This window comes from Maniola hyperantus, chromosome 1 (assembly GCF_902806685.2).
Source record: "Maniola hyperantus chromosome 1, iAphHyp1.2, whole genome shotgun sequence".
NCBI classification, from domain to species: Eukaryota; Metazoa; Arthropoda; class Insecta; order Lepidoptera; family Nymphalidae; genus Maniola; species Maniola hyperantus.
The window spans coordinates 5,853,818-5,867,286 of NC_048536.1; the positions used below are offsets into that span (position 1 = coordinate 5,853,818).

General features: G+C 38.0%; 1 protein-coding gene across 1 annotated transcript in view; it reads left to right on the plus strand.

Moving 5' to 3' along the window:
* Positions 1–13,469, plus strand: part of mtgo (miles to go) — an 81,169-nt gene continuing 67,700 nt past the window's right edge. Inside the window, exon 1 of the mRNA XM_034971935.2 lies at positions 1–325. The gene's annotated coding sequence lies outside the window, so the exon portion shown is untranslated. The remainder of the gene's footprint in view (positions 326–13,469) is intronic.

The following is a 13,469-nucleotide window of genomic DNA, read 5'->3' on the forward strand; positions in this document are numbered from 1 at the left end:
CCGCTCGCCAGTCGCCACTCAGTACTCTCTGCGGCGTCGTCCTCGGTGCCGGTGAGTTGCCGCCTCTCGCTCGCCCGCCGTCAGTGACCGACCTCTGGAACCCGACCGTTTATGACATTCGACAACCCCGCCCCGTGCATTTTTCCGAGTTGCATTTCGATCGGTGCGAAGAGTGCGTCGGCGGTGACCGATCGGTGACTCCTCCCGCGTTTATTTATGTTGTCGTTTTGGTGTGGTGAATATTTGTGCCGTACGGACGATAACCGGATTATCTGTGCGCCCGAGTTAGTGGATATTTTTACCGATCGACAGCTTTTCCTTGAAGGTGAGTAAATTTCTCGATTTGGCGAATGAGCCCGTGTGTACACGGGACGGGACGTGGAGTCGTCGCGACGAGCGACGTGGCGATCGTCACGGGCGATACGCTTTGGAACATCGAGAACACGGAGGCCTGATACTCGAACGTGATTTCGTGCCTCTCTCTTGCCACTGTATCAAATCTAATATCCTTTGATTAGATCCTTGTATTGTTGCATTGTACTAAATTACCTTTAATAAGCGCTATGACGTCATGCATTAACAGGACGTGATTCTTGGAAAGCGAAAGATATGCGAGTGGTTTTACCGGAACAACTGCTATTTAGATTCTTGTTAGAATGCCCTATCCCACTATTCCATATGGTGGACGGAAACGAATGGAAAGACACGGGCGAGAGCGGGCGTCGGCGCGGGGAGGTGCGCGGCTGGTCAAGCGACCGCATTCCATATGGGATGCCGGACTGTACGCAATGTCAGTGCGGCTCTTAGCTAGCTCCCGCCTCTTGTACCTACCTACCGACCGACCATTGCATATTTGCAACATTGTCGGTTTTCCGTAGGTAGTTAACTAGGTAGGTATCTGATGCTAAATGTTTGTTGTAGGCGGTGATTGACATAACGGTGCAGATGCAGCGGCCCTACTGCGGTTGTTTGACAGCTACAATGTCACGATCGAAATCATCTCTGATTGGTTAATGCTCGCTCACTATTGGCCACAATGCATTGTTGCAACAAGAATCGCACAAATTCAGCCAATCAGAACAATTGAGATTGTAATAATGATTGATGCAGGTTTTAGACAATCGCCCTGCTGGTCTCTACTACCATCAATTAGACTGATAGTACTTATCTACCTACCTAAAGTTAACCATGATGAAAGTATATCCATTCTTTATGGGCTTCGCTGCGTTAGTATCTGGCCCACCTATGAAAAATACAGCTGACCACAATTTGATGAAACTTTTGATGACTGACTAATCACGAAATCTCAGGAACTATAAAGCCTACAAACTTGAAACTTTGGAAGGTAGGTTCTTTCTAGGACGTAGGTGTCAGTTAAGAAACGGTTCTAAAAATTCCCCCCTAAGGGTGCGAAAGAGGGGGTCGAAGGTTGTATGAAAGTCCTATGTTTTTGAAGTTAGAGACGTGAAAATCGACATTTTAGGTTAATAGGTTTAAATAATAAATATGTGTATAATTATGTCATTTTGGAAAATCCCCTCTAAGGGTGGTAAATTAGGAGGGGAAAAGTTTGTAAGAGAAAGTTTTAACTATTGTTATTTTAACTTGAAATTTGAAACATATTTTTATGAACATAGTTCTTTCTAGGGTTTTTTTTTCTTTTCTTTCCAGGTCTTTGAAGTTACAGGTATGAAAATCGCCACTAATCTTAAGTTATTTTGGAAAATCCTCTCTTAAGTAGGTATCTGCTAAAAAAGATTTTGCGAAAATCCACTCCTAATGGGGTTGAAAGGTCATATGAAAATCCTATGTTTTTGAAGTTAGATAAGTATATGAAAATAGCCATTTAGGTATTCTGGGTTCCGTGCCTTAAGGTATTCTTACCTTGACTGAGTGAGTAGGTAAGTGAGGCCTTTTGCAGGGTGAAAATTTCTGATCTCATGAGAAACCAGAAATTTTACGCGGATGAAGTTGCGGGCAACTGCTAGTTTTTTATATTCGTTAAGTACAAATCATACACACGCACGCAATTTTTAAGAATCCAATCGCAGCTTCGAGCTACCGAAAAACAATAGAATCGCCGATCGCTGATTCTAAACGTTGGTACATATCGCGTGTGTGGCGGCCCTTAGATCTTGTAACAAAGCGCGAGAGTATGCGTGTTAGATAGTGCGTGCCATATTTCGACACTTGTCCCTCACTTCTTCCGCCCTGTGTCCTACTATTACTTACCTACGAAAATACCAGCGCGTAGTAAGGTATTTTTCCATTCATCCAATTTTATCAAGGTACCTATAACTACCTACTAGTTAGACTACCACCTACCTTATTTTCCTAAAGAAAAACTATAATTTTTTTGTTTATTTTCTTACTAAAATAGTTTGTTAAAGGTACTTAATTTGAATTGCTGTAAGTAAAAGGGCCTTCGCACGTTGTTACTCCTAGTCCTAGGCAATGGGAAAAAGTAGGCCCCCTCAGCTTAGATAAGTACCTATATGTATATTTGTTAAATCCCAGAGACGGACTCCCGGAAAATCATAGAGGACTAAATCCACGCGGACGATGTTGCGAATCATCTACCTACCTAGTTTCGTATAAATTAGGTAAGTACATCAATCACATTATGCAAGAAAGTAGATATGTGCGTCTACAACCCTACATTAACTACTTACTAACTAGAGACTTACGACTACCTACTTGACACAAAGATTGATCAGTTTTAGACACAACAGCAACAGAGAAGGGAATCAATCGGCTTTTACTTCGGTTTAATGCCCTTTCTTGACCTGGTTATTGTTCTTCATAGCATAGACGATTGATCAGTAACGTCCAAAAGTTTACTACTTAACTATTGTAATGCCCAAAGGATCCTTAAAAATATCGGTCAGTATTTGACCCCACTTCCGTACTCGTCAAAGGGTTGTTACAATAGTATTGACGTTACGGAACAAAGACACAAAAGTTATGGGTTGACCCTCAGTGCCTGCTGTCGTACACCCCCTTTTTCTCCCCCTTAACGTGTAACGTTATTAATGGATCGTCCATAATTTGCACCATATTTTATTAAATCCTTAGTTCATTTAATCCAGTAATAGACTGTTGTTTTTGCAGATCTTCGTTGTTCGTCCCACACAAAAATTTCTCTCCCTTCATGTCTAATATAAAAGCCAGTGTCTAAATTACATTTTATTCTCTTCAACCCGCGCCTTTCCTTGGTGATAAGTTTGACGTCCTTGTGTGGGCGTTGCGTTCACGTCGTGTAGCTTAAAATACCTATCCAGAAACAATTAAGTCAGAATTATGTACGTATCTGCTGTAACGTTATCCTCTCCTAGAAGAGATTAGTTATGTTTTATCAAATTCGGTATTTGATCTAGTTAGGTTTCGAGTTCAAAGGAAAGACGACGTGACTTGTGGTCTTTCAAGAAATTTTTTAATTTTTTTTTTTTTTTTTCCTTATTGTTGAGTGCCAATTAGCTACTCAATTATATTACGATCTAGCCTAATGTATGACTAATAAGTAATTTTATTTTAACCTAAACTTATAAATTATCTTATATACTAAGAAATTGTCCACTGACGCATCTTAGTCTTTCTTGATTTGAGATATGACACTTTGTTCACGTGTTCTTTCAGCACTAACACTATGTACACTATCACTAATCACTATACACTAACTCAAAAGGTTTGGTCCTTTTTAGTCTTCTCACTGTCTCCGTTACGTCAAGCAGCTGGATTGCTTCGACGTTAACGTGGTGGTGAAGCCTATAGTCGTGGGCTTTGGCAGATTTGGTGATAACTTTATGGACGTATTCAATTTGAAGGTCCCTATGAATATCATCATTTCTGATGTACCAGGGTGCATTTACAATATTCCTGAGTACTTTGTTTTGGAACCGTTGGATGATTTGGATGTTACTTTTTTTGGTACAGCCCCACAGCTGTATGCCATAAGTCCAAATGGGCATCAGTGCCCTGTTTATCAAACATTACAAGTCTACAAGCTACAAGTTACAAGTTACAAGAACTTTTTTACAAACTCTTGTAAATTATGTTTATCAAATAATTTCACAAGACTTGTAGGATTTTACAAGACTTGTAGAACTTGTATTTTTAATTTATAACACTTTATTTTTGCTAAATTGCAAAATAATTTTTCAACCGTAATAAATGACGATAAAATAGAAATTACGGTACCATAACTAGTCAAGTTATTGTTAAAAATAATTTTATTTTTCAAATAATTTAATTTTGTGTTAAATAACCTATTTGTAAAACCTGTTGCTTCTTATTTTACTTACCTATCTACTTTTATTTATTCTATTTCGGTACACCAACAGAAAGTACGGACACAAAAAGTTTAAATTAAAAATATTACATTCTTTTTCATGAATTAAGGTTAGACTTAAAATTTGAAAAAAAGGATAGACTTTAAAAATTTTCGCTATTCGAATTACACTGCAAAAAATGGCGAAATCTGATTCGAAAGTTACAATTATTCTTCAAGTAAGTAATTCGTGACAAAAAAGATATTTTATTTGGCGCATTTACTGATAAATTATCTAAAGACCAAAAATAGCAGAGTGGAAAGAGATACTATTGCTATGTCAGTCGCTTGGACTTGTATCTGCCGAAAAAGATTATGCCAGCATACTCGTATGTACATGAGACACGTTTTGGTCAAATTTAAAAAGAGCAGCATTGATAAGTTTAATAAAATTACACCTTCGAATTATTTTATAGTTATTTTACCTATTTACTACTACTTACTAGGTACTAGATAATTTAATTATTCTTTTATACAATATCATACTTGCATACAACTTGTAAAATAAATTAAGAGTCAACGGAGGCTCTCCAACTTTTTCGTTACAAGTTACAAGCTAAAAGTTACAAAGGCATTTTTGATGAACAAAACCACAAATACAAGTGTGAAAAACACTTGTATTACAAGTGATATTACTCGTAGCTTGTAGTTTACAAGTGTAGTTTTGATAAACGCATTCTTGTAAAAATGCAAAAATTTACAAGAGAAACGCTTGTAATACAAGACTTGTAACGTTTGATAAACAGGGCACTGGACTTGTCTGTACAAAAGAATCTTGTTGTGTATTGACAGTGAGGAATATCTACCAAGTAGCCAATACATCTGTTTATACTTTATATCAAGTTCTTTCCTTTTTTTCTTGACATGAGCTTTCCAGCGCAACTTCACTTCGCAAATTTTTTAATGAGGTATAGAAATCGTTCCTCCCGGTGTTGGGGACAATACGCAGAAAACTTTCAGCTTTTATAAAAAAAGGAATGTCTGGCACGCTCTGGCTCTTAGACCAGTAGAATTTTACATATAGCAAGAAACGAGAATACCTACCTAGGTAAATAATTTCATTGTGGTATTTTTTGGTTTTAAGTTCCGTAACTATTCCCTGACTAATAGGCACCAAATGGTGCGAATAGGCTTTTTACTTTTTTTAAATTGATTTTTTATTAATACATATCTACCTATTTGCCCTTTATATATACAAGTTAGCCCATTACTGCAATCTCACCTAGTGGTAAGTGATGATGCAGTCTAAGATGGAAGCGGACTAACCTGGAAGGAGTATGGCAGTTTTTATTAAACCCATACACCTTTGGTTTCTACACGGCGTCGTACCGACGCGCTAAATCGCTTGACGGCACGGCTTTGCCGGTAAGGTGGTAACTAGCCACAGCCGAAACCTCCCACCAGACCAAACCAGAAATTTAGATAACTTCCACGAGCTGCGTTGGACACTGGACTTGTCTAATTATTTTGTTTCTGTCCTGACGTCAATATGAGGGCAACACGAAAACCAAGAAAACAATACCTAACGGAGCTTCTATGTTTTGTATCTCGTTGTGTAGATACTTAAATATTTATCGCATAGAGTCCGGGTGTCGGGTCAAATTTACACAATCGCCGACCTTTAATCTCGTTTCAGATAGCTTGAATGAGTTATTTTGTTAATTCTCGGTACTACGTAATGTAGTAACTAATACCTATGTACTGTTGTTTATCATTCATAGGTACATCCCATTTTATTTAATGCTATCATTGGCATGCTGGCTTGTTATTGTTAGGTAAGTATCACAAAAAAAAGCATGTACAATCATATAGTCATGCATCATAATATTGGTAGATAATTAGTTTTGCAGCTGATGCAGATTTAAGTAGGTAGTAATCGCAAATGTAGCAAATCATCGATATATCCAGGATATTGGATTTCTTTTAAAAAAAACCGGCCAAGTGCGAGTCAGACTTGCGCACCGAAGGTTCCGTGTTCAATTATTTTTTTCTTCATTTTGTACCATAATCACAAACTATTATGCATTAAAAAAATTAATAGAAATTTACTTATTTTTTTTTGAACCGACAAACGGACGGACAGACAGATAAATAGACAGACAACGAAGTGATTCTATAGGGTTCCGTTTTCCTTTTGAGGTACGGAACCCAAAAAAATATTACGACAGACTTGTGTCAGGCATGACTATTATATTGTCTTTTCTTTTCAATCAGCTACTCTCTATTCTGAATTACTATCCACCATTATCTAGTATCTGCCATAGAATATACCTATCAAGACAGCTACTAATAATAGATCTATACTTATTGCGTAGTTATCCTACTTCAATACTTTTACTGGCTTTGTCATTTTTGCGGCTTTGAACGTCATCGTACGTATCATAAAGTGCGTATAAAATACCCAATATCTACCGCACTATAAGTAATATGCAATTAATTTTCTTTGTTCTTCTAAAATCAAATGAGGAAACAAGCCCATGCAGATTGCAGACTGGCAAACCTTTATATTAGGAGCTTTACCTTAACATTTTATACTACCTCTCTATACGATTCAATAGTTTTCTTGTTTGCAAATTAGGCAAGTTTCACTTTGAATGGCAGACGACTGACTTTACCGCAATAGTACTTAGCTTCAAATATTAAAAGTACCTAACACATAGCCTATCATTATGTTATTTTCGCGGCTTTCTAGTAAAGTAGGTAAATTTAGCTAATAGATATTGCGTACATCTTTCTAATATGATTCATCTGCTGCATAAAAATGTTCTGAGTTCTGTTTTCTGATGATGAAATAAACGCATTCCGCGGTCTCCTCTTACCGCCTCGAGATAAAACGACTAGGTATCTAATGTAATGTAGTAACACTTGTCGCTACTGTTTGTTTTGCTCTTGCTATTGATAAAATCAACCGGCCGGAGCGAGTCGGAGTCGCACACGAAGGGTTCCGTACCATCGAACTTATAAGGAATACACTATTTTTTAACTAATGATGACCGCGACTTTGTCCGCGTGGATTTATGTTTTGAAAATCCCGTGGGAACTCTTTGATTCTCCAGGATAAAAAGTTCGATTCTGCCCTCAGGTACTTATAGTATTACTAGATGATGCCCGCGACTTCATCCGCGTGGATTTAGGTTTTCTAGGATCACTTTGTTGTCTGTCTGTCTGACTGTCTGTAAAGAAACCTACAGAACTAAGAAACCTACCTAAGAAACCTACCTACTTCCCGTTGACCTAGAATCATAAATTTTGGCAGGTAGGTAGGTCTTATAGCTGATATTCGGGGAAAAATCTGAAAACCGTGAATTTGTGGTTATATCACACAAAAAAAATTAAATTGTGGTCATAAACTAATAATTAGTATTTTCCAGTTTCGAAGTATGATAAATATATCGAGTGGGGTATCATATGAAAGGTCTTCACCTGTACATTCTAAAACAGATTTTTATTTATTTTTATGCATCATAGTTTTTGAATTATCGTGCAAAATGTCGAAAAAATACGACTGTAGTACGGAACCCTCATTGCGCGAGCCTGACTCGCACTTGGCCGGTTTTTAATATTAAGTATGGATATGAATGATGTTGTAGTTGGAAAGTCACGGTTTTCAGATTTCCCTTTACTTGTGCTATAAGCTATTATACCTGCCAAACTTCATGACGTGGGAAATAACCCTATAGATTTTAATTTCCTTTGACGGGTCTTGAGTCTTGACAGACACGACCTTTTTTTCCTTTTGAAGTAGGTACGGAACTCTAATTGATAGATAGTTCAGTCAGTCAGTTTATTATTTTATTCATATAGGTAAGGCCGTAAGGCCCCTATCCCACTGGCGTTACGCGAGCGTTAGCGTTTCTTCAATGTCTGCAATGTCTGCGCAGCGACAACGTCGCGTTGACGCGACGTCAACGTTGAGAGTCTCTAATCTGCGCAGACGTTGGAGAAACGCCAACGCTCGCATAACGCCAGTGGGATAGGGGCCTAAGGTAGGTACCTACTTAATAGGTATTATCTAGGCACGTAGATAATAATGTTTATTATTTTGTAATAGGAAAATCTAGCAGTAGAAGCCTTGTTGGTAACGGTTTCGTCGTGTTTGCAGAAGCGCGACAGTGCGTGTGTGCGTGCGCGTCGCTGTACACATGCACGCACACAACCGCAATCACAACTACGGTGCGGCCATTGAACCGAATATCTGAGGAATTTCTCCACTTCGTCATTACGTTTGAAAAAAATAACAGAGGGGATGGCGCAGATTAGTGTTTGACGCTGAATCTAATCTGATTTCTTTTTTAGGGTTCCGTACCTCAAAAGGAAAAACGGAACACTTATAGGATCACTTTGTTGTCTGTCTGTCTGTCTGTCTGTCCAGAAACCTACAGGGTACTTCCCGTTGACCTAGAATCATGAAATTTGGCAGGTAGGTAGGTCTTATAGCTGATATTCGGGGGAAAATCTGAAAACCGTGAATTTGTGGTTATATCACACACAAAAAATTAAATTGTGGTCATAAACTAATAATTAGTATTTTCCATTTTCGAAGTAAGATAACTATATCAAGTGGGGTATCATATAAAAGGTCTTCACCTGTACATTCCAAAACAGATTTTTATTTATTTTTATGCATCATAGTTGAATTATCGTGCAAAATGTCAAAAAAATACGACTGTATTACGGAACCCTCGTTGCGCGAGCCTGACTCGCACTTGGCCGATTTTCTAGCAAGATATTAGTTTTTGTGGCCATTCATTCACATATTTTACGGCAAAATAAGTCCTGAATCACAGAATAATAAAATTATCTATATCAGCTATACTAATATTATAAATGCGAAAGTGTGTCTGTCTGTCTGTATATCCGTCTGTCTATCTGTCTGGATTTACTGAGGAGTATTTACTGGACTGTCTGTACTCTTTAAGACAGTACAGCTATATTGAGGTTCAATGGTACAAACTACAAAACATGTCCTTACTTTAGTTTCCAAGATAAACAAATCGCAGAAACCTCGAAGAAACGCGTAAGCGACGGGATTTGCCCCGCGCTTTAGACATCCTGAAGTTAGGTTTTCACTCGTATCATGATTTCATTGTCCGTTCGCGGTAACAAGATTCTAGGTATGTATGCACCGCCATAGTAGGGATATCTACTCATATGGCCATAGTGCGCCTCATCGAGAAGCAGCTACTGGTTATCTTTTAAATCGGATAACGAAAAAAAGATTTAGCTACCTTACTTACGGCCTACTTACCTATCTCATGTAGGTAGGTAGTTGTAAATAACTATACATAAATGTAAATAGCTGTTGACAGTGTTATTAACCGTAATAATTAACATAAATTGCGTTATTGTGTACTTAAGTTTACTCTTTACATAACCATTTACATAATAGCTAATGGTAGGTACCTTATATCTTAACTCACAATCCAGATTCTAGCACTTTTACATCATTGCCTCGCGAATAGGGTAGTAGGGTAACCAGACGCCTGGATTTCATCTGACACTTATTTAGGCTCTTGTCAGAAATTGTGGCCGGACTTTAAAAAGTCAGGATTATTTCATTCAATAATATTAAATCTGTATATACTTATATATAAAATACGTCTACTAATCCGCACATGGCCAGCGTGGTAGACTATGACCAAAAAAGCTCTTCTCACTCTGAGAGGAGACCCGTGCTCTGTAGTGAGCCGGCGATGGGTTGATCATGATGATATAAAATTCAAAGTCCTGTCTGACTGACTTTATATATCAACACACAGCCTAAACCGCTGGACATCCTAGAGACATGAGGAGGGTGTGTTCTTTGTAAACAGTAGTTAGGTATCCATTAAGAAAGGATTTTTCGAAATTCCACCCCCAAATGGGTTAAATGTGGATTTAAAGTTTATGTAGTCCACGTGGACGAAGTCGCGAGCATAAACTAGCTTATGCTCGCGACTTCGTCCATGTAAATATATAAAACGTAAAGTCCTGACTAGTCAACGTCCAGCCCAATCCATTGGGACCTAGAAAGCTAGAACTTTCCCTTTCAAATGTAAACAAGGAATAAGGACGGATTTTTTAAATTTACCAGAAGATCAAATTGGCAGGTGGACGTGGTCACTAGTATTAATTTATTTTTCTTATGTTAAACAGACATCCATACTCAATATTATAAATGCGAAAGTGTGTCTGCCTGTAAGCTTTTCACGGCCTATCCATTTAACCGATTTCAACGAAATTTGATACAGAGATAGCTTGCATCCCGGAGATGGACAACGTGATAAGCTACTTTTTATCCTGGAAATTCAAAGTGTTCTAACGGGATTTTCAAACATCTGAATCCACGCGGATGAAATCGCGGGTATCATCGAGTAAGTGTTAAATTCTTCAGTAGTCAGGAGTTGTAGAAATTAAACTTTTTGTCAGGACTTATCCATTGTACACCTGGAGTAGGGTACTCATACTTCATAGTACCTACCTATTTCACTAATAAAAGATTGCATCACCAGCGTTCACTTCAGTTTTGACACTGCACAGTTGTATAATGCATCAACAACATCCGGTTCAAAATGCTAAATTCACATTCAGCATTTTTGATGGTCTCAGCTCTCTAACAATAGGTTGGTAGTACCTAGTTACCTAGTTAGTGGTGTAGTAAGTGCAATTATATTTTACATACAAAACTATTCTATAGTATATTGTAATGTAGATAACGGGTACATACTACATACCTACCACGTTTAATTTGATGTTTTATTTGTCGATATTTCAACCCAATTGCACGGGTCGTGGTCACGACCACAGAGTACATTGAACAACGGGACTGCGGCGGTGCTACGAGAGATGAAGTTCGAGCTGTTAGGGCAGTAGCGAACTACCCTCTTTCTTGTTCTTTACCACGAAATAAGCTTAAAATCATTAGTTTATTCTATAGTAATTATATATGTATATTAATAATAGTGAAATATAATATTAAGAGCTAATACATTATGTAACGAGTTAAGAAATTGAAAACTAAAGGCTGCTGCACAGCACTTCCTGGTGTCTTAGAAAAAAATATGACTCTTAGAGTGTAGTACGAAACCCTCGGTGCGCGAGTCTGACTCGCACTTGGTTGGTTTTTTAAATTTTCATGGTGGCCATACTATTTGTTGTTATAGCGGCAATCACGAAGTAGAAAACTTATATTTTGTAGGTACTCCGTGGCGGAATAGAAAAACCTACACGACCTACACATTCTGTGATCAAATTCTCATGGCTCTACTTATTACGGTTCACGAGGTACTGAACCCTAAATGGATAAAGTGTACACTCAAAGTGAAAAGTTGAAGGCGATTGCGTTTAGCAAAAGTCAAAACGATATAGAGTCGCGATGGTGGTCGGACGGCGACCGCGCGGGTGTAGCGGTGGCAAGTCGGGCGAGAGCCAGCGAGCGGAGACCGGCGACCTTGGGCCGCGCCGCGCCGCGGACGTTCGTTGAACGCACCTTGCTCCACGCGCACCACCCCCGCCGCACGCCGCTGCCGCGCCGCCCGCCGCGCCGTCGCAACCCGTTTGCGCTACGATTATGCGTAATTTTCGTAAATTGAATTTAGAATTAGTCGTAACTCGTTACAACCTAACTAGCGATGGGCAAGATTGCTAATTTTAAAACATATTCATTTAATAATGAAATTATTATTTTTCTTTCCAGTAACTAATTTGACATGCGATTTTTCATTTCACGCAATGTGATTTTTCAATTTTGCAGAAGCTACGTTTTCTACATTAATAATAACTAGGAATTATGCTCAAGAGAATTATAGGTAGATATTTCGTAGATTTTCACTAATTTTCAATGAAAGTGAATTTTCGCATTTATGATTGTAAGTGCGAAAATTTGTTTTTCGTGAAACTACGTTTCGATGCGAGTGTTCACGCGCTTTTTAGCTGGAGTTAATAACCGTGCGTGCACGAAATTTACATAGTAAAGCGGGATTCAAATGTAATATTATTTTAAAACTATGTAAGATTTTGCTTTATAATTATTCAGAGGTACATATTTACTAACTTTAGTAGTACTAAGGTAGCAAGTGTTACTTATGAAAAGGCTTTTTCAATTTTTTACATGCTATCTGTGAAATAGTCCATCTCTACTAGATACCTACCTACTTTATAAAATAGAAAACTACCTAATTACTACAGTTCAACTCGTCAATGCATCGAACTACGTAAACGGTCTGGAGGCCTTGCTGCTCTTTGTTGTTGACTCAGTATTTCAATTTAATTTGCAAAGACTACTTGCAACGCCAGCAATGCTATCTAAATTAGAGCTTTATTGCCTTTTCGTTGCTGCGAATTAAAATCTGCTACTAAAATGCGAACGACGTTGTTTGTATAAAAAGCTAAGTGGATGCATGCTATTTTTACACTTGCCTGAAAAATAAAATCAAATCAAGCGACAAGGTTTTAACTACCCTTTGTGGATAATTGCATTTTAAAATTCATAGATTAAGAGCGAATAAAATGCAGGTAGGTATAAAATATTCACGTACAGACCTACCTTTAGGTATTCCTTAAATATTTAGTTAGATAGGTACATACACATAGGTACATAGATAGTTACAAAATATGCTAAAAGAGGCCGCCATTTGATATCGACTCCTTATCTGCTCGAGTCCAATAATAAACAGCTGATAAAGGGAGGATATTAAAATGTTGGCGTAAATTACTCGAAGACTCAAGTGTATCTATAGGTCTACCTACATAGAAAAAATCCTGTAAAGTGCGAGTCGAACTTGCACACGAAGGGTTCCGTACCAACGTAGGTACTACAAGAAATAATACTTTTTAATTTTTTTGTAGTGTGCGATCGGCCTCAGAATTCCAGTAGCAATTTCGCAAAATTATTGCACCAAATAACTACAAAGTCATGGTTTTCGATTTTTTTCCTTGACTTGTGCTATTTAGACAATTTTTTGGTCCGTCACCATTAAAAATTTTAACACCCTAGAGTCCCTAGAACAACTTACTTTTTATCTGAAGTTCAAAACACAGTTCAACGACCACAATTTCGAGGTAGTAATGTCGTCGACAGAGATGGAATCACTAGCAAAACAAAAGGCTTTTGAACGGACGTCTCGCTTGGGCATCCACAGATGTGCCAACAAGATGGCTGCAA